The 20459-nt window shown below is 43.6% G+C and overlaps 1 protein-coding gene and 1 pseudogene across 1 annotated transcript in view; both read left to right on the top strand.

Annotated features, from left to right (window-relative positions):
* LOC135055059 (dual specificity protein phosphatase 13B-like) overlaps positions 1-2472 on the top strand; it is a 122125-nt pseudogene extending 119653 nt beyond the window's left edge.
* Positions 1-20459, top strand: part of LOC135055057 (dual specificity phosphatase 29-like) — a 232086-nt gene that overhangs the window by 111381 nt on the left and 100246 nt on the right. The gene's annotated exons all lie outside the window — the stretch shown is intronic.

Here is a 20459-nt window from a genome sequence, read left to right as displayed (position 1 = left end):
TGCTGTCGATATGGTCACACGGTATACCTCTAGTGCTGCCCATGTGAGGCTACTTGTTCCAGGGCCACTTTCAGTTCCTAGTCTGCCCCTCCCCGACTTTAAAAGAAAGTACAATGGAATATGCTAGCGCGACATAAATGTTAATAAATAAATTAATATACAGCTGTTACAGCCAAGAATGATAAAAAACCTATTGGTGTCACTGGGCCTTTCAAACACCAGTGGAAATTTAAAACAAATTGTAATACCAAAAGCAATATTATATATTTATTTATTTATTTATTTTTACCTGTGGGGGCCAATTTGTTTTATTGTTTTATGTAGGGGCCAATGTGCATGTTTTTTTTCTGTGGGGGCCAATGTGTTTTATTTTTTCCTTGTGCAATGTTTTTAATCTGCGCTAGAGTCTTAGTTGCATCGCGCATACATGCACTGCAACGAGTTGCAGTACAGCGTCAGACACACACACACACACACACACACACCAAGAAGTTTATTATAAATGTGTTGGGCATTCCTGTGTGGTTACAGGGGGTTGGCTAATCATATGCAGATATAACGTAGTATGAATGTGTTAATAGTGGTTGCATATAGAGACGTTGAATTGCTCACATTGGAGGCCAGACGGATGATCTGTACCTAGCATAGGGCTAATGAAAATTACCATGGTATGACAGATGGTGGCGTATAAAGATGCACAAAGCTGCATCTGTAGACACTGAAAATGGGCATCTCAGTCCTTGCATATTTGGATGCATGGGTGTATAGCACGGAAGGGTATTGTAGCGTCATTATCATAAAATCATAGACGAACTGCAGCAAAAGATGCAAGGAAGGCCGCAAATTAGAATCAGACATTATGAGGAAGAATCCCACAAAGACCCCTACAACATACCCCACCCCCATTATGGCTGCCTCCATACATTTCCCAGGCTGGTTTTCCATCCCAGTCCACCCCTGTGTGATGACAATAGATGTTGCCTATGCAGCTGGCATTGGAATTCATATAATAAAGCTATATGAGGAGTCTATACAATGTGCGTACAAGAAGTATGTGCAAGGTGGTATGCTCTACTGGTGTGTCTTATAGAAACCAGAGAGTGGTTGTATTTTCACTATCCCAACATCTGAACTTCTTATTGATACACTCCTACTAACACTGATGGGACATGTGTAATGTACTCTGCTCTAGTCCAAACAGCTTATTTGCTTATTGGCAAAGGTGTAAACTGATGCATTGCTATAAATATTTATTTTTCCATTAAGCATGTCACACATCCTAATACAGATAAACAATTAGCTGTGGTTAATTAACGTAGCTAATTAGCGTGACCAGGGCTATCCTATTAGCCCCTGGCACCAATACTTAACAGGGGTTTGGTCCGCCTGCCTCAGGCATGCAAAACCAAATTCCCAATAAGTTATCTCAAAAGTTACGATAATTGCTGCAGAAACACATAGGTGTTTCCGTACGATACAGGGAGATTTACTGCATGGTAAAAACAAGCTATAACGGGCCTAACTGTCCTGAATTAGGTACCGTTTTCCAAAGGGCTAAATATTGGGGGTATGTCCATTCACCACTATTCCGTACAGCAGAGTGCTGCGCACACTAGCAGGGCCATCACTAAGGGTGTGCGAGCTATGCTGTCGCACAGAGCATAGAGCCCTGTGGGTGGAACTACCCCGCAGTCAGTATCACTGCTGCAGTACCACTGAAAGTTTCTTCTGGACAGTCCGGGCATGTAGCCTGCAGTCTGTACAGTTGCTCGGGTCGCCCACAGGATGCTTTGGTCAGTGCTGCACTGGGCTATGTCATGCACTCTGTCATGCACTCAAGTGGTGGGGTCGGCACAGGGCCCTTTCGATACTTACTTCTGGGTTGGCAAATCGTTCACCCAGCTGTAGAGTTTAGTTCCGCCATTGTTGATGGAATTTTAACATAAGCAATATGGAGGACATTTATAACACATGGGCAATTTATAAAACAGAACTACACATTGTATTGTATGAGCAATACAGCCTTTTTCCTCTGCACCAGTTGCAATAAACATCTTCTTATGTGACAACGTGTTTGTGAAATTTTGTAAATCAATATTGTCTTTGCAGGCACGGTGTTGGTCCATTGTGCAATGGGAATCAGTAGAGCCGCGTCCCTCGTCCTCGCCTTCTTAATGATCTCTGAGAAACTGTCCTTATTGGACGCCCTGCGCAGTGTGAGTGAGCACCGGGACATCTGCCCCAACCCCGGCTTTCTTGAGCAGCTGCGTCAACTGGATATGAAACTAGAGGTCAAGAGAAGAGGCGGAAGTGAATAGGGCAGTGATTCTGTGATTCAGATTTTAACTTTCCCTTTGTACATAGACTAATGATAATAAAGCTGCAGAAGTATTTAAGGGGAAAAATCTCTCACATTTTTTCATTTATTCTACAATTCTTTTTTCTACAATAAACGTAAAAAGCTTGAATAAACCTAATCCATGCATTTTGTTCCTAGTAGATTTAAATGAAAACTGAACAAGTGAAAAATCACAATGTTTCTCAACATTTTTTTTTTTAACTTCAATATAAATAGTTTTAAACTAAATAGAAGAATACAGGGCTTGATTTAGTAAGCTGTTTTGTTTGTTTTTAAGACGCGTTTCCTGGTGGGTGTCACCTTGAAACGTAAATCTGCACTAATATTAAGTACAGTACACAGCACACTTTGCACTTACTATGGTTAATAGTTTCAATTTCAAGTTCAAACAAGCTGAAAACCTTAGTAAATTCACCCGATAGAGCAAATTGTTTATAATGTGAGCCAAACCAACCAAACTGAGAAGACACTGGACAAGAGTATTATGATAAATGTAGTCAGATGGACAGATTATTCAACTCTAAACTAAGGGAATCACAAACAGAGGTCAATTGTAATCCATCAATGATCATAAAGGGTGATTTAATACTGTAATACACCCGCCAAATTCCAGTATTATGGGCATTTCAAGCTATTGCCTATCTTTATACAAAAGCAACCTAGAGAATCAGATATCAGAACGCAATCTGTCAGAGGATTCATTAATATTTTAGGTTGTCTTTCCTCCTAAGAAGGTCTTGCAGCCTGTAGATATATGCTATATGTGAATAGGTAGATGTTGCATCACTGCCATCCACTTTGTCATGCAGGAAGTGTTTGTTAACAGGAAGTGCCTCTGCAGTTATTGCTCAGCATGATTGCAGGGAGTAAAGATACACTTCTACAGCTCTCCAGTCCTGTGGTGATTTTCACACAGACCACTTTACACAACTCACGATCCTATTGTCATGAGGGTCATTTATAAAGACCCAGGTCCAGGTTTATATTACAACAAATATAAATAACTTCTCTAACTGCATATTTATATTCTAATGGAAAAAATAAAATATGTAACAATGTTGACCATACTGGATTTGCAACCACAATTGGAGAGTAAAATTCATTCACTAAAAAAAAAAATACAATTTTTTGCATAGCAAAGTTGTAAAAATCGCAGCATGTCTGCACCATTTGCATGTGCACCAGGTTCATGTCTGCACAGTGGATCACCCAGTGCACCGTACTCATCCTGTCACCCCATGTGTGACAGCTTTGCTATTTTGGTGTCAACTGGTGCGGCCCAGACCCCTAGGTAACACCACTGTGTCTGCATACATCAGGAATTCCTGTGACAGACGTTTCTATACAGTTGTAAAGGCAACTCGCCCCCCCCCCCCACCTCTCTCCACCCCTAATTGAATTCTATTGCCCTTAGAATAATAGAAAGCAAGCATAAGACAGACAAACATGTACATTTATAACTAGGTTACTTAATGGCATCAAGTGGATAGTGTATAGAAGTATATATATAGCACACAATGTTATGTATAGATTACACAATGGAAGGTGTAGGATTACATAAGACCTACTGAACATAACGTAATGTCCTTGAGGATACATTTAAATAGCAAATTAATGAGTAACTATTGACACTAACATCAGTGGAAAATAATGTGAACTTTTTATAGGACAGAAAGCTGCCTGATTGTATGCAATGCAATGTTGTTGTATGCAATGCAGCTATTTACAGAGTTGAGCGATCATACGCCAACTGCCAGGGGCAAACGTAGGATTTAGTCACGGGGGTTTCCATATTGCCCACATATGCACATTGAAAACACATACATTGTACACACACATACACATTGCACACGCATACATAGCACAGCATACTTACAGACTTTCTAGTTGTCCCCATACTCACACATACATAGTACACCATACACACTGCACACACATATACATAGCACAATATACACATGCATAGTATATCACACACACATACTGTACATATCACACCATATACACATACACATTGCAGACACAGCATGCCACACACATAAACAGCACACTATACACATTGTACACACATATACATAGCATAATATACATATACTCAGTACACCACACACATACCTAACACAGCACACACACACACACACACACACACACACACACATACTAACTACACCACACATACACATTGCACAAAGCATACAACACACACATTACACACCATACACACATACACACTGATAATGTTGATATTATCTTAAACCATAAAGCTATACCTTTAAACACACTTTTACCATGGAGCCGGTGCGGCCGCTAGACTTAATACACACGCTACGTACTTTGTATGCTATTTGCATACTGAGTCCCGTACCTTGTACGGTCTTAGCGTACAAAACGCCGCGCTGGGGGTACAAAGTACACACAGCGCGCACACACTCTTGATATACTTTAAACCTTATTAGAAATGCGATGCAATGATATTATTACACTCTAAACCTGATGCAGCAAAGCACTGCAATGATGTTACACCTTAAACCTTATGCAGCGCTGACGGTATAAAGTACCCACAGCGCGTACACACCTTATCAATACACTTTTAAACCTTATACAGTTAGGTAATGTAATACGCTTTAAACCCTAGCAGGGAAAAGAGGACACATCACCGATTTGTAGTTAAACACTGGGCTCCGACACCTCAGCATATATATCTGGAAGGGGATAACAATACAATTTATACACTACAATATACAACAGAGTAAATGGCTACAGTCAATGTACATACGTGAGAATATTCGCTTGCGCAACCTGGTCCAGTCCTCCGCTAATCAGGTAGATAGCGTTCAGAGTCTTCTGACCGGCCAGGCAGCAACAGGCTTTTTATACACTACTTCCATAAACAATACAATGGATACTGTAATCCCTTTGTCCATTGGACACAGAGATGCATCTTTACATTACAGGAGAGGTCATAGGTTGATTTGAAAAGGTGGGCAATGTCTTTCTCAACTGCTCTTGTGGGTGGTCTCCTCTGGATTCCCGCCGCATACATAATATACAGTAAATACAGTTTATATCTATATTCTACTTCTGCACATAACTATACGCAGGAACATGCGATCTTCCTCTAACCAACACCGGAATGTTACCCTTAAAATACCCTACAGCTGGATACTAGACATCACCTTATAACCTTAGTCTGTTCCTTCCTATCATGCAAAGGCGAATCCCTTAGTCCTGGAATCATTTAAACTGTTGATACTTGCTGATGTGGTGCAGGGGGGCTATGTGTACAATGTGCACTATTTGGGTTAAATATGTAATGTTTTGATAACCCTCTATGCACTCACCAACTCCGACGTAAATACCCATACCACGTGCAGGACCGCGGGAGCGATCATACGCAAATTGCGGATATGTGCACGCACGGCGGAACAAGTGCACGCGCAGCGGGCATGAGTGTGTGGTTAGTAAGTACTGTGTGTACTACAATATTTTTCGACTTTGACAGTCCACCCTTTGGCAGTCAATAATAACTGCCACTATCTAAACACTAAACAGAAAAATATACAATACAATATCTACAGCTGTTTGGATGGTAGGAGGAGAGGTGTAGGTGGGAAATGTATGACCTAGTGGGATAGTAAAAGCATGTATGTATGAATCCATGTCTGAGGGGCATGTATCATTGTGCCGTATATGTTCTAGATAAGCTTCGAGGTATTGCGAAGTATACATTAAATCCTTTTTATCCCGTATTAAGGATCTGTAAGTGGGCCAACAAACACTACCGAGCTCTTTTCGGCTTCTTGTTCCAACAAATGGGGTGCACATTTAGGGGGAACATATGTGAGTGCTAGTATATGTGGATATCACCTGTCGACTATGTGTGTCACTAACTGAAGGTTGTAGAGATGAAGATAAGACACATATCTAAAATACATTCACATAACATTTTCGTAATCATTCTTGGGTGTAGTTGATGTCTTTTCCGGATCGGTGTATCTGGGCCAAAGGGGAGACAAAGGAAAAATGGGTGAAAGAAACGGGCCATGGAATTCATTTGCAATCCTTATCATAACATTGTCTCTATGGATGGGTCGTAAATCAAATCTGCTGCTGTAACAATGCCCCCGCTCCTTAGACTCATCAATTTTGTGCCGTGCTTGCGCCGCGTTAGAATTCGAACACACCTAAATATCAAACCAATAATTATGACGACTCCCAGGATACAAAGGAGAAACTTCCCTACACTCATAATAACATTTTGAGCCCACTCTCCTAATCCTGAGAACCAATTTCGTGGGTTCAACCATGAGACCCAGCCGGTCAGTTCATTACTCACAGCAGTCAGGGTAAGGTTGTGTCTCCTCCGGAACTCCTACTTCAACTGCAAGATATCGTCCATCTTTTAATCGATTATCTCGGTTGGGTCATCAGTGCTGTTTGTAATATACGTGCAGCACTTCACACCATATTGAGTTGCCAAAGTGACACAGTACCCACCCGTCACGGCTGTGATATAATTAAGGACCATCCTGTGCTGGATCAGTTCCATTTTGTAAGCTTGCAACTCCCTACCCGTATACCTGAAGGTGTCGTCATACATCTCAGTGATATTATCTATCAAGTTCGCTAGCGCATGGATGTACCTATAATTTATAATTCCTCTGGCAGTACGAATGATGTCTAATGCGAGAAGGAATTGAATCCCGGTGGATTCGTGGATCAAATCAGAGGCTACGTGCTCTGTCCTATCTATGAGGTGTCTCTTAACGATGTGTTCATAGTGAGTATGAGTATAAGGAGCCTGAGCACTGCGGTGAACGTCTTTCATCTTATCATGGGTTATGGTCATGACCTCTGGCAACACTCTTCCAACATAACACAATCCCTCTGAGTTTGGGGCAAGCCACTTATACGCCTTCCTCCCACATATGAAATAGGCATCGTCTGGGAGAACATATGGGACAGAATATGACATTACCATATTACAAACTTTCCAAGTGAAAAACCCAATCCCTAGTTCTCTCATCTGTTCAGTACAAGTATCAAGCTGTATGATATGAGCACAGTACCCTGGTGATACTTCTCCAATCCGCATGGTCTTGCTTCCTTGAGTATACCTATACCGAAAATACCTTCCACTGTTGGCTATTTGGCGTACAAGTTCAGAGTCTATGGGTATCCTATCAGCTCTATGCGAAAATGCCATGGTTTGATTATTCCATGTCACCTCCCAATTTCCTGGTTTTCGGAGATTGGAAATGTTGAAACACACTAAAGGCCCATACACATTAGACGATGTCGCTCTGTGAGCGACATCGTCTAACGTTTCCCCCTCCCAGGCCGGCCGGTCGGCGGCCGCCTGTACGCACTAAGCGATATGACCGCTCATATCGCTCAGTGACGTCACGCCCCCGCCAGCCCTGCATGAAGGTCGTGGACGACAGTCCACATCCTTCATGCATGCCCTACCAACAGCGACGATCATTGCCGACCCGCGGGGCCGCGCATCGATCGTCGCTGGCGGCATACACACTTAACGATATAATGAGCGATGTCGCTCATTATATCGTTAAGTGTGTATGGACCTTAAGGATCTATCTACATGATACTGGTGGAGCTTCAAACTAGGGGACCTAGAAATATTAAATTTCTTGTCCACCGGTCTCCCACCCCGTAATTCAAGTACCTCATCTATTGCTAAAGGGTACGGTACTAATCCTGACTTGCTCTGACCTTGAGGTACTTGTGAACACACCCAGCATTCTGTCTGGTTTAAAACCTTACCCACTAGTGAGTGGTAATCACTCAATGGATGACGGTCCATGTTGATATTAAGGCTGGACTGACATCTCTGGATGCACCCATCCTCAACTATGTTCTCACAATTTTTACAAATGCAATTTTCCTCAGCCAATAACCCTTCACAGTGCCTCCTAGTTCCCTGACTAACAGATCGTTTTCTGATACTCACCTTTGCTCGAGTGATGTGTTGCTCTTGGAATTCTACAAATCCGTCCTCGCCATCAGAACCCAGTCCAGATCCTTTCTCGACCTCTCTGGTACTCTCACCGAAACAGACTGTTCTGGTCAACAACAGGGTTAACAGGAAAACCCGGAACGCAGTCTCTTGGGGTAAGTCCATCTTGTTAAGGGGAGAGAAAGGAAACAAGAAGGGGGAGGAAAGGGAAGGAGAGAAGGAGGGTAGTGGGAGATGGAGAAAATAATAAAAAAGAAAAACTGGTGCGACAACCGCCTCTGGTCTTGTTGTTCTCCGCGCTCAGGTGCCGTCTCAACAGTACTGCCTCTCAGCCTTCCCGGAACAGACACTCCAGTGATACGATGTTCTCTACACTCTGCTCTTTGTCACGGGTTCTCTCTGGGTCAGCGACCTTCTTACAGTGGGACGAGTGGACCCAAGTCTCTCTTTCGGCAACCTTTAATGCTGTCGTGCTGGTTAGTAAGACTTGGTACGGTCCTTCCCACCTGTCAATGAGGCAACCTGAGCGTAGAAAATTTCGAATCATTACAAAATCCCCAGGTTCAATGTCATGACAATTACTGTTTGGCAGGTCAGGAATCACCAGCTTTAGATTTCTGTCTTGATTCCTCAGCAGCTGGCTCATCTTAACCAAATATTTTACAGTCACCTCGTTATTGCATTTCAAATCATCTTGGGGGTCTATCATTACATGGGGTTGTCGGCCAAAAAGAATCTCAAAGGGTGATAGGTTAAGTGGGGACCTGGGAGTGGTTCTGATGCTGTACAATACTAGTGGCAAAGCTTCTGGCCACAACAATCCAGTTTCAGCCATCACTTTGCTCAGCTTGTTCTTAATAGTGCTGTTTACTCTCTCCACCTTCGCACTCGCCTGTGGGCGGTACGGAGTGCGCAGCTTGCTATTAATTCCCATCAGTTTGCACATAACCTGAAAGACTTCACCTGTAAAATGGGTACCCCTATCGCTTTCAATTATCCTGGGGATACCATATCTACAGACAAATTCCTGCACAATTTTCTTTGCAGTGAACGTAGCAGTATTTGTGGCAGCAGCGAACGCTTCTACCCAATTGGAAAACACATCAATACAGACTAACACATATTATAAATTCCTACAGGGTGGTAACTGTATGAAATCAATCTGTGTTACCTGAAAAGGGCCGTCTGTCGGCGGGCTATGGGATGGTTCTGTTGGTATTGACTTTCAAATATTCTTCCTCAAGCAAATAAGACATGTCATTGCTCTCTTACCCGCATGAGAAGAGAATCCTGCTTACACATACCCAGCTTACACATACCCTCTTTACCCAGATGAGTCAGACCATGTGCCGCCTCAGCTAGGCTTGGAAGATATGCTCTGGGGGCCACTGGCTTACCCTGTCCATCTGTCCAGAGTCCTGAGGACTCCTGGCCCTACCCCTTTGACCTCCAGACTGCCTATTCCTGTGGAGAACACAGATTTTGCATTTCACTTAATTTTTGTGTGTTGATGGTGTTGAATATCATCAGTGATGTGATATCTGTATGTTTGTATGGGGGTGCTGGCTGCTGATTTGACAGCTTCGTCTGCCTGGCTGTTACCAAGTGACACTGGGTTTTGACTGTAAATGTGGGCTTTGCACTTGATAACAGCCACTCTGTCTGGTTAGAAGCCTTTTCATGTGGGATGCATGCGCTAGAGGTGTGCCAGCTGCCGTCATGAAATTTCTGAGGCGCCATAGGGCCCCGAAATAATGCACTACTCCAAAGGCATACCTAGAATCTGTATATATATTGGCTGACTTTCCCTTGGCCAATTCACACGCTCTGGTTAGGGCGACCAGCTCAGCAACTTGTGCTGAGTGCGGTGGGCCCAGGGGCTCAGCTTCTATGATACCTCTGTCATCTACGACTGAGTATCCAGTACACAAGTCTCCCGAGTCCGTCTGTCTGTGGCAACTACCGTCAGTGTAAAAAGTAAAATCTACGCCTTCCAGTGGGTTGTCACTAATGTCGGGTCTTGCAGTGAAAGTCTGGTTCAGATATTCCATACAATCATGTGTGTCAGTGTCTATACTAAATCCTCCTTCACCATCATTCTCACCCTCCACCCTTTGTGCCTGTCCAGGCACACCTGGCAGATAAGTTGCAGGATTTAGTGAGCTGCATCTCTTTATGGTGATGTTTACAGGGGCCATTAGTGCTAATTCCCACCTTGTAAACCGTGCAGATGAGACATGTCTGGTTTGGGCAGAGTTCAGTAAGGCTGACACTGCATGAGGTGTATGGATGGTCAGGTTGTGTCCTAACACTACGTCTTCGCTTTTACTTACTAGCAAGGCCATCACTGCAACACTTCGCAAGCATGTGGGGAGAGACCGCGCTACGGTGTCCAACTGTGCACTGTAGTAAGCTACCGGGCTGCTGGCATCACCATGTCTCTGGGTTAGGACACCTGCCGCACACCCAGCACTTTCCGTACCGTACAATTCAAAGGGCTTACCATAATCTGGCATACCTAATGCAGGTGCCTGTGATAGGCACTGTTTAAGTCTCTCAAATGCCAGTTCGGACTCATCTGTGTGAGAGATCCGATCTGGTTTGTTCGAGGAGACCATTTCTTGCAAAGGTAAAGCCAGTATGGAGAACCCTGGGATCCAGTTTCGGCAGTACCCACACATTCCAAGAAAAGTGCGGATTTGTTGCTGGGTTTGTGGCAGAGTCATGTCGCGAATCGCTTGTATTCTATCAGCGGTGAGGTGTCTAAGTCCTTGTGTCAAGCAATGTCCCAAATATTTTACCTTGGTCTGGCACAACTGCAACTTATCCTTTGAAACCTTGTGTCCCGTATTAGAAAGGTGAAACAGAAGCTGTTTTGTGTCTTTCAAGGACGATTCGAGTGAATCAGAACACAGCAGTAAGTCATCTACATACTGTATTAATACTGATCCGCTTTCAGGTTGAAAGGATTGTAAACAGTCATGCAAAGCCTGGGAGAAAATACTTGGGCTGTCAATGAAACCTTGGCGTAGGCGAGTCCAGGTGTACTGTACTCCCCTGTATGTAAATGCAAACAGGTATTGGCTGTCAGGGTGCAGAGGGACAGAAAAGAAAGCAGAACAGAGGTCAATGACAGTGAAAAATGTTGCAGTAGGGGGAATTTGCATGAGGATGACAGCTGGATTTGGCACTACTGGGAATTGGCTCTCAACTATTTTGTTTATCCCTCTTAGATCCTGCACTAGCATGTAACCCCTCCCCCCACTCTTTTTCACAGGGAAGATGGGACTATTGGCAGTGCTGGACGTCCTAACTAGGATGCCCTGTTGTAGCAACCGCTCTATGACTGGGTACACTCCTAATTCCACCTCTGGCTTCAGAGGATACTGAGGGATTTTTGGAGCTATCCTACCATCTTTTACTTGCACTACTACAGGAGCTACATTTGCCATCAATCCAGTGTCTTGTCCATCTTTGGTCCAGAGGGATTCCGGTATCTGGGAGATCATTGCCTCTACCTTGGATGGACACTTGTCTATAACAGCAGAGTGTGACATTAACCTTTGTGGGGTGTCTAACATATCCTGCACTTCCTGAACGTGATTCTCGGGTATATCCAAAAAGACACCCTCAGGAGTACAATATATGACACACTTCATTTTACACAATAGATCTCTCCCCAGTAGATTAGTCAGAGCCGATGCAGCTAGCAAAAAGGAATGCTTGGTCTGCAAAGGCCCTATCGTAATCTCAGCTGGTCTACTTAAAGGGTAGTGTTGCACTATTCCTGTTACTCCCATTGCTGAAATTGTTTTACCCGTGGTTTTCATACCTACCGTCGAATTTAACACTGACCTGGCCGCCCCTGTATCTACAAGAAAAGGTAATGATCTACCAGCTACATCAACTGTGACCCCGGTTTCACTACCAAGGCTAGCAATCAACTTCACTGGCTGCAGACTACAGGTGTGGCCCAACCCCTATTGTATATTGTGACCCTCCCGCAGCGCGCTGGCAGCTACAATATGTGAGGGGGTAACTGAGAATTTTTGGAGGCCTGCCAGTCCCTCCTAGGTGGATACCTCCTTGTTTCCCCTGCGTGTGGCTCATAATTTTTCCTATGTGATCCCTGATTCCAATCATGTGTATCATAATGTGGTTCATATCCTGGTCTAGGGGGTCGGTATACATTATGTGTGTCCTTATACCTACAATTCCGTGCAAAATGTCCTTGCTTCTTACAGTTATAGCATACCACTACACGTAACTTACCATCAGGGGTCTGGGGTTTTGGTTGATGCGGCTTCGTTGTAAGGGCATTTATACTTAATGTCATCAGCTTATCCCCCTGTGACTCCCTGTGCTTAATGATGTTCCGATCGTGCTCGATAGCGGACTCTCTTAATGCAGCCACCGAGATACCTCTCCAGTAAGGTAGAGAGGTTTGTACCCTTGTTCTTAGTGTCTCTTTTAACCCGTCCATTAATACAGACACAGCTACCTCCCTGTGATGTACATTTTCCTTAATGTCCTCGACCCCAGTGTATCTAGCCATTTCCTGCAGTGCTCGGTGGAAATATTCAGATGCTGTTTCACCTTCTTTTTGTCTTATGGAAAAGATTTTATTCCATTTGACAACAGTAGGGAAATATACTCCTAATTGCAGATTGATTTGTCGTACATTCTCCTGAGTGTACTCATCAGTGAGAGGTACTTCTGCATCTAATTTACAATCAGTAATGAATTTCGCGGGGTCAATATTGGAGGGTAAACATGCCCGTAGCGCTGTTCGCCAATCTTTGTTTGTGGGTTCGGTGGCATTACCTAATTCTTTAATAAACCTCTGGCATGCGACTAGATCCTTTCTGGGATCGGGAAATTCAGACATAATTGTCCTCAATTCTGTCCGGGACCAAGGACAATGCATAGCAATGTTCCTGATGGGAGTGACTCCCTGAGCGTCAGTCTTCCCATTGGGGACTGCGATCACCCTGACAGGATTTAATTCAATTACATCATTCTGAGTTGACTCCACAATCTGAGGTGCTATTGTCTCTGCATAATGTATGGTACCGTACTTACCTGTGGACACGACCTCACTTATCCCTCCGCTAGGGGGCCTTACAACTGATCTTACTGGTTGGGCCGTGCCCACCTGAGTGTTCTGTATGGTGGCTGCTAGAGAGAGTGCCAATATCGTGCTGGGTTCATCTTCTTGCTCACAGTCCTGAGGAAAGTTTAAAATGGGATACAACTTGCACGGGTTAGCATTTGTACATTTATCAACTATACTTTTATCAGATACCAATATGCCATTGTCTGTAGCCACTTTCTCCCCTACAATATACGGTGGTGGTGGTGGTGCGGTTGCCATCATTTTCCTGCTAGGTTTGGAACCTGCTGCGTGAGCTAGTTCCCTCTGCATATCGCCCTCTTGCTGCCATAAATTTAAACAGTTTGTGTGTCTGACCCTTTGCTTTCGGGATTTTATCAGACATATCCTAACCCTTAAATTCTGCAATACCTCTGGTTCAAAACTGCCTACCTTAGGGTATGGTTCCCTATCTTCGCAGTCATACGTTCCCATTCATTGCACAAAATTTCTGCGTGTGGTCCATGCTTCTCACACATTATGAACCTCGCTGACCCTTTGGGTCGCGGTATGTCAACCTGAACCCTGGTTGCACGTCCCTTACTTGAGCAACTGGCCCCCATATTTTGCAGGTATTGCCGTCCCGGCTAATCCTACAAAAAAACAATATACTCAATATAAGGCAACGGTGAAAGTTCTCCGAGTGCTTTCACCCACTCACCGCCCACGTTGGCAAATACTACCATACACTGTCATTAGCGAAGGTACGTACCCAACCTAGGGCCCTGTGTAACCTCTATTCACTGGAAGTTTCTGGGAGTGACTTACCATTTCCAGTAAAGATTGGTTGTTGGAGAGTTCCTGAGTGAGACCAGCGAAAACTCCCTAAACCTTTATTATACACAAATCACGCTTGTGTATGCAATAACCAGCGCTAATGATACCGCGATTTTACGCAAAGCTCGTAAAAAGGGTATCACTTTGCGTTAAATACTGCACCCACGAACGCGCGGTCCAATCGCACAGCGTATAGGTACTTGTTACTTATCCGCCGTACGACCAATGGAATCGTTTTTTTCAGGCTGTGAAACCTCAGCCGGAGCGAATCAATCAAAAACTAAATGGGTATCTTCGCTAACCCCCTGGGCTGCGGTACTCTGAAACCTCGCTGACCTTTGGTCTGTGGTACTCTAAACCTTCGCTGACCTTCTGGCCTGCGGTACTCTGCTACCTTGCTCCTTTGTACTTCAATTTATATTAACGTGAGCCAGCTATTCTCACGCCACCAAGTCTCCACTCACCTGGTGTGGCCTCCTACGGGATCCCGAATTCCCTGGGTCCACAAAACCTTTATTATGTTTGCTCACTCATGCTCGTTCACTCAAATACACTTTGGTTTATCTGTACAGAAAATTAACTTTCATTCAGATAAACAGCCTTAGTACCAGAGGTAATACAGTAAAAAGGTTATATTTAAACTAAATCTTGGAAACTGAGCAATTTGTGCTATTGTCGCGTGGCTACCGTCCCGCGCCTAAACTAAACAATGCTATTGTGTAATTTGTACTTAGCGGCCGTACCCTTACGCACGTTGCGTAAACATGCGACCGTGCGTATGTCTTTATGTTGCGTACGCAGTCCCGTACTTTGCCCGAGACACGTGTACAAAGACCATACGTCCGCAGTAGTACAAATCCCACACTTCTATAAATGTAAGCGATATTACCTATAATCGTTTACTTAACACAACACAGTATCTTTCTATATAAACCTGTTTAACTAGGCCAGACTGTATTTTTGTTCCACGTTTACTTCCTTAATATTTAGTCTATGTTTTAACTAAATAGCAACAAATTTCTCAGCACAGGTCAAAATGAATCTGATAATCAATACTTATGACAACAATGCGAGCAGGTATACAAAGTACAAAGTACAGGTGTATGCTTGTGTTGTGTGCGCATTTGGCGCCAAACAGAAATTCACAAACTTTTAAAATAGCTTTGTATATTTACCTTACGGATCCCACCAGCATCCCTACAAACCACGCAGAGCAGACGCCATCTTATCAGCAATGAGATAGGGTTTACCAGTGTATTCTACGGCCAGGAAAAGGTTCACGTAGGATACCTGTCCACCCTTTGCTGATAGATAAAGTCTGCTGTAACCTGCTAGGTTGTGGGTATGTGGAAAAACCGGACGATGCCCCCAATTGATAATGTCGATATTATCTTAAACCATAAAGCTATACCTTTAAACACACTTTTACCATGGAGCCGCTGCGGCCGCTAGACTTAATACACACGCTACATACTTTGTACGCTATTTGCGTACTGAGTCCCGTACCTTGTACGGTCTTAGCATACAAAATGCTGCGCTGGGGGTACAAAGTACACACAGCGCGCACACACTCTTGATATACTTTAAACCTTATTAGAAATGCGATGCAATGATATTATTACACTCTAAACCTCATGCAGCAAAGCACTGCAATGATGTTACACCTTAAACCTTATGCAGCGCTGATGGTATAAAGTACCCGCAGCGCATACACACCTTATCAATACACTTTTAAACCTTATACAGTTAGGTAATGTAATACTCTTTAAAACCTAGCAGGGAAAAGAGGACACAACACCGATTTGTAGTTAAACACTGGGCTCCGACACCTCAGCATATATATCTGGAAGGGGATAACAATACAATTTATACACTACAATATACAACAGAGTAAATGGCTACAGTCAATGTACATACGTGAGAATATTCGCTTGCGCAACCTGGTCCAGTCCTCCGCTAATCAGGTAGATAGCGTTCAGAGTCTTCTGACCGGCCAGGCAGCAACAGGCTTTTTATACACTACTTCCATAAACAATACAATGGATACTGTAATCCCTTTGTCCATTGGACACAGAGATGCATCTTTACATTACAGGAGAGGTCATAGGTTGATTTGAAAAGGTGGGCGATGTCTTCCTCAACTGCTCTTGTGGGTGGTCTCCTCTGGATTCCCGCCGCATACATAATATACAGTAAATACAGTTTATATCTATATTCTACTTCTGCACATAACTATACGCAGGAACATGCGATCTTCCTCTAACCAACACCGGAATGTTACCCTTAAAATACCCTACAGCTGGATACCAGACATCACCTTATAACCTTAGTCTGTCCATTCCTATCATGCAAAGGCGAATCCCTTAGTCCTGGAATCATTTAAACTGTTGATACTTGCTGATGTGGTGCAGGGGGTCTATGTGTACAATGTGCACTATTTGGGTTAAATATGTAATGTTTTGATAACCCTCTATGCGCTCACCAACTCCGCCGTAAATACCCATACCACGCGCAGGACCGCGGGAGCGATCATACGCAAATTGCGGATATGTGCACGCACGGCGGAACAAGTGCACGCGCAGCGGGCATGAGTGTGTGGTTAGTACGTGCTGTGTGTACTACAATATTTTTCGACTTTGACAACACTGAACACACTCATATACAAAGCACACCACACACATATTGCACACACAGCACACTACACATATATTGCACACCACACACTGAAACACAATGCACACATATAAATAGCATAGCACACACACATATGCTCACCATGCATATTGTACACACACATAGTACACCACATACACATTGCACAAACACCAAATAAGCTGGCTGAAGCATTTGCATATTTTTTCACATCATCTGCATATGGGATCACTCATGTGAATGCATTAGTGTGCAACTATGAATAAGGCACTATATTCACAATTCTGGAATACAATTCAGTGCTACAGTGCATCTGGAAAGTATTCACAGCGCTTCACTTTTTCCACATTTTGTTATGTTACAGCCTTATTCCAAACTGGAATAAATTAATTTTTCCCTCAAAATTCTACACACAATACCCCATAATGACAACATGAAAAAAATAGGATTTTTTTTTCAACAATATTTTATTGAGGATCTGCAAATGTAGTCAAAGGGAATTCGTCAAAACAACTGCACAATGGAAATCCATTTAAACATCAAGGAAGTAGCAGGAACACAGTAATATGAACAATAGTAACAGGTGTTCTGTACAATGTTGTATGATTCAGATAAAGATACATAAAACACATAGACTAAAGAGCCCTATACATGGAGAGATGTGTGCTGAGCGAACCGCTCAGCACACATCTCTCCCGCCGCTCAGCACAGCGAGATGTGTGCTGAGCGATGTGGGGGAGGACGGGGGGTCGCTCATTTCACCCAGCGGGTGAAATGAGCGACGTGCTAGATTGGCCTGCATGCAGGCTCAATCTAGCACCAGCGATATCGATGTGCGGGGCCGCACATCGCTATCGCTGAGGGGGGTACACACGAGTGATCTGTGCTTAAAATCTAAGCAATCTAGTCAGATTGCAATGCTGGGTACACACTGGCAGATATATTGGCCAATCAGTTGGTTGTCCAATATATCTTTTGCTGATCTGCAGGTGTGTACAAGCAATATGTCTGTGAAAGACGTCTTTTACAGATATATTGCATCTGCTGTGCAACACAGCAGATGACCAATATATCTGCAGATATATTAGTGCATCTTTCAGTGTGTATGAACAATCCCCATCTGCATATATAGCTGCAGATAGATTTAACAGCAGATATATCTTTAAGATATATTGGTGCATCTTTCTGTGTGTATGAACAACCACCATCTGCAGATGATTTCAAGCATGGATCTCTGCATGAGTACCCCCCTTAAGAATTGGCTTTAAATTCTTCTAAAGAATCATACCGGCCAGTACTTCAGATAATTAGAATGGCCGAGAACCATTCGTGAGCACTTCAAGATTGTACCAGGAACTCAGTGAAATAGCTGTACGTAATGTATTTTTTATTGGTGGAGGGAGAGATTTCACATGGGGTAACCATATAGAGAAAAACTTATCAGCCCGTTTCTCCTTGTTAAGTGACATTTCAAGCCAATCCATTGAAAATAACTATGAAACCCTGGGTATAAATAACGACAAAGTTAATGTATCAGACACAATCCACTGTGATAATATGGGAGGTCATTCCGAGTTGTTCGCTCGCAAAGCGATTTTAGCAGAGTTGCTCACGCTAAGCCGCCGCCTACTGGGAGTGAATCTTAGCATCTTAAAAATGCGAACGATGTATTCGCAATATTGCGATTACACACCTCGTAGCAGTTTCTGAGTAGCTTCAGACTTACTCGGCATCTGCGATCAGTTCAGTGCTTGTCGTTCCTGGTTTGACGTCACAAACACTCCCAGCGTTCGCCCAGACACTCCTCCGTTTCTCCGGCCACTCCTGCGTTTTTTCCGGAAACTGTAGCGTTTTTTCCCACACGCCCATAAAACGGCCTGTTTCCGCCCAGTAACACCCATTTCCTGTCAATCACATTACGATCGCCAGAACGATGAAAAAGCCGTGAGTAAAATTACTAAGTGCATAGCAAATTTACTTGGCGCAGTGCGAACATTGCGCATGCGCATTAAGCGGAAAATCGCTGCGATGCGAAGATTTTTACCGAGCGAACAACTCCGAATGAGGGCCATGGTCTTTCGCCCTGCCGCTGCTAGTTTAGCCAATAATAATCTGTGTCCCAAAGGTGGCCTGTTCCTAGTGGGGGTCACGTATATGTCCCATAAAGCCCATTCTGGGGTGGGGGTAATGGTGATGTTGTAAGTGTCTTTTACGTAGTGACCTATCAATATCCAAAATTTATGAACCTAAGGGCAGCTCCACATGCAGTAATACAAGTCCGCATCTGGAGCCGCACATTTGAAACACGTCTGTGGAGGTAGCCATGAGCAGACGTCGTTTCGGGGTGTAATACGCACGATGCAGTAACTTATATTGCATCTCCATATAAGAGGCTGAGACTAATGTTTTATTTAATCGCAGAAACGCAGAGAGAATGGTCTCAAGGGGGACATTGGGTAAATCTGTGGTCCATTTTGCCATCCCTCCCTCTAGACCCTCTGGAGTAAGCTGTCTTTTGATTTGCGCATACAATGAAGAGGTATTGCACGCCCTGCCATCAGCCTGTTCAAACAGCATGTCAAGTGCATTTGAGATATTTGTCTGTGAATTTGGAGAGTACAGTAGAAACATAACTCCTTATTTGGTAGTATACAAATAAGGGGATGGAGAGATTCGGATATTTGTTTTGTAATTGTTGATAAGATAATATTTTCCGTCCATCCTTTTCTAAAACATGTACAGGTAAACAGAGTCCTTCCCTGTTCCAGGCTATGGGCCGTGGGGAGTAGCGTGATAATGAGTTATGAGTATTAGAAATATGGTAAAGTGGTAAGAATATGGTGTTATAAGAAGAGAGTTTTAGGTTGGAGCGAGATAACCGCCAGGCGGTACAGGTGGTTGTAAGTAATAAGTTATCAGTAATGTCCGTGGGGTATTCAGAAGGTTTCAGATGTAACAAACCCGCTAAAGTAAAGTCTGGACAGAAGGCTTGTTCTAGAAAAAATAGGATTTTAATACCTACCGGTAAATCCTTTTCTCGTAGTCCATAAGGGATATTGGGGGAATCTAGTATTATGGGTATAGATGGGGTCCAAAGGAGGCAGTGCACTTTAAATTTCTTCAACTGGGTGTGCTGGCTCCTCCCCTCTATGCCCCCTCCCACAGGCAGTTATAGGTAAAAACGTGCCCGAAGGAGAACGGTCATATATGAGAGAAGGAACATGATAACAAAGGGTAGTGAGATTTACATACCAGCACACCACTAACATACAACAACCAGCAATGGCTGGTAACAACAACAGCAACAGCTGAACAGGTAATGACATAACAAGAACCTGCAGAAAAGTCAACGCACTGAGTCGGGCGCCCAATATCCCTTATGGACTATGAAAAAAAGGATTTACCGGTAGGTATTAAAATCCTATTTTCTCTAGCATCCATAAGGAATATTGGGGAATCTAGTATGATGGGGATGTCCCAAAGCTTCCAGAACAGGCGGGAATGTGCGGAGACTGCTGCAGCGCCGCCTGCCCAAACTGGGT

The sequence above is a fragment of the Pseudophryne corroboree genome, chromosome 3 (assembly GCF_028390025.1).
Source record: "Pseudophryne corroboree isolate aPseCor3 chromosome 3, aPseCor3.hap2, whole genome shotgun sequence".
In the NCBI taxonomy this organism is placed as follows: Eukaryota; Metazoa; Chordata; class Amphibia; order Anura; family Myobatrachidae; genus Pseudophryne; species Pseudophryne corroboree.
The sequence above is the reverse complement of the archived record's forward strand: the minus strand, read 5'-3'. Positions and strand labels throughout refer to the sequence as shown.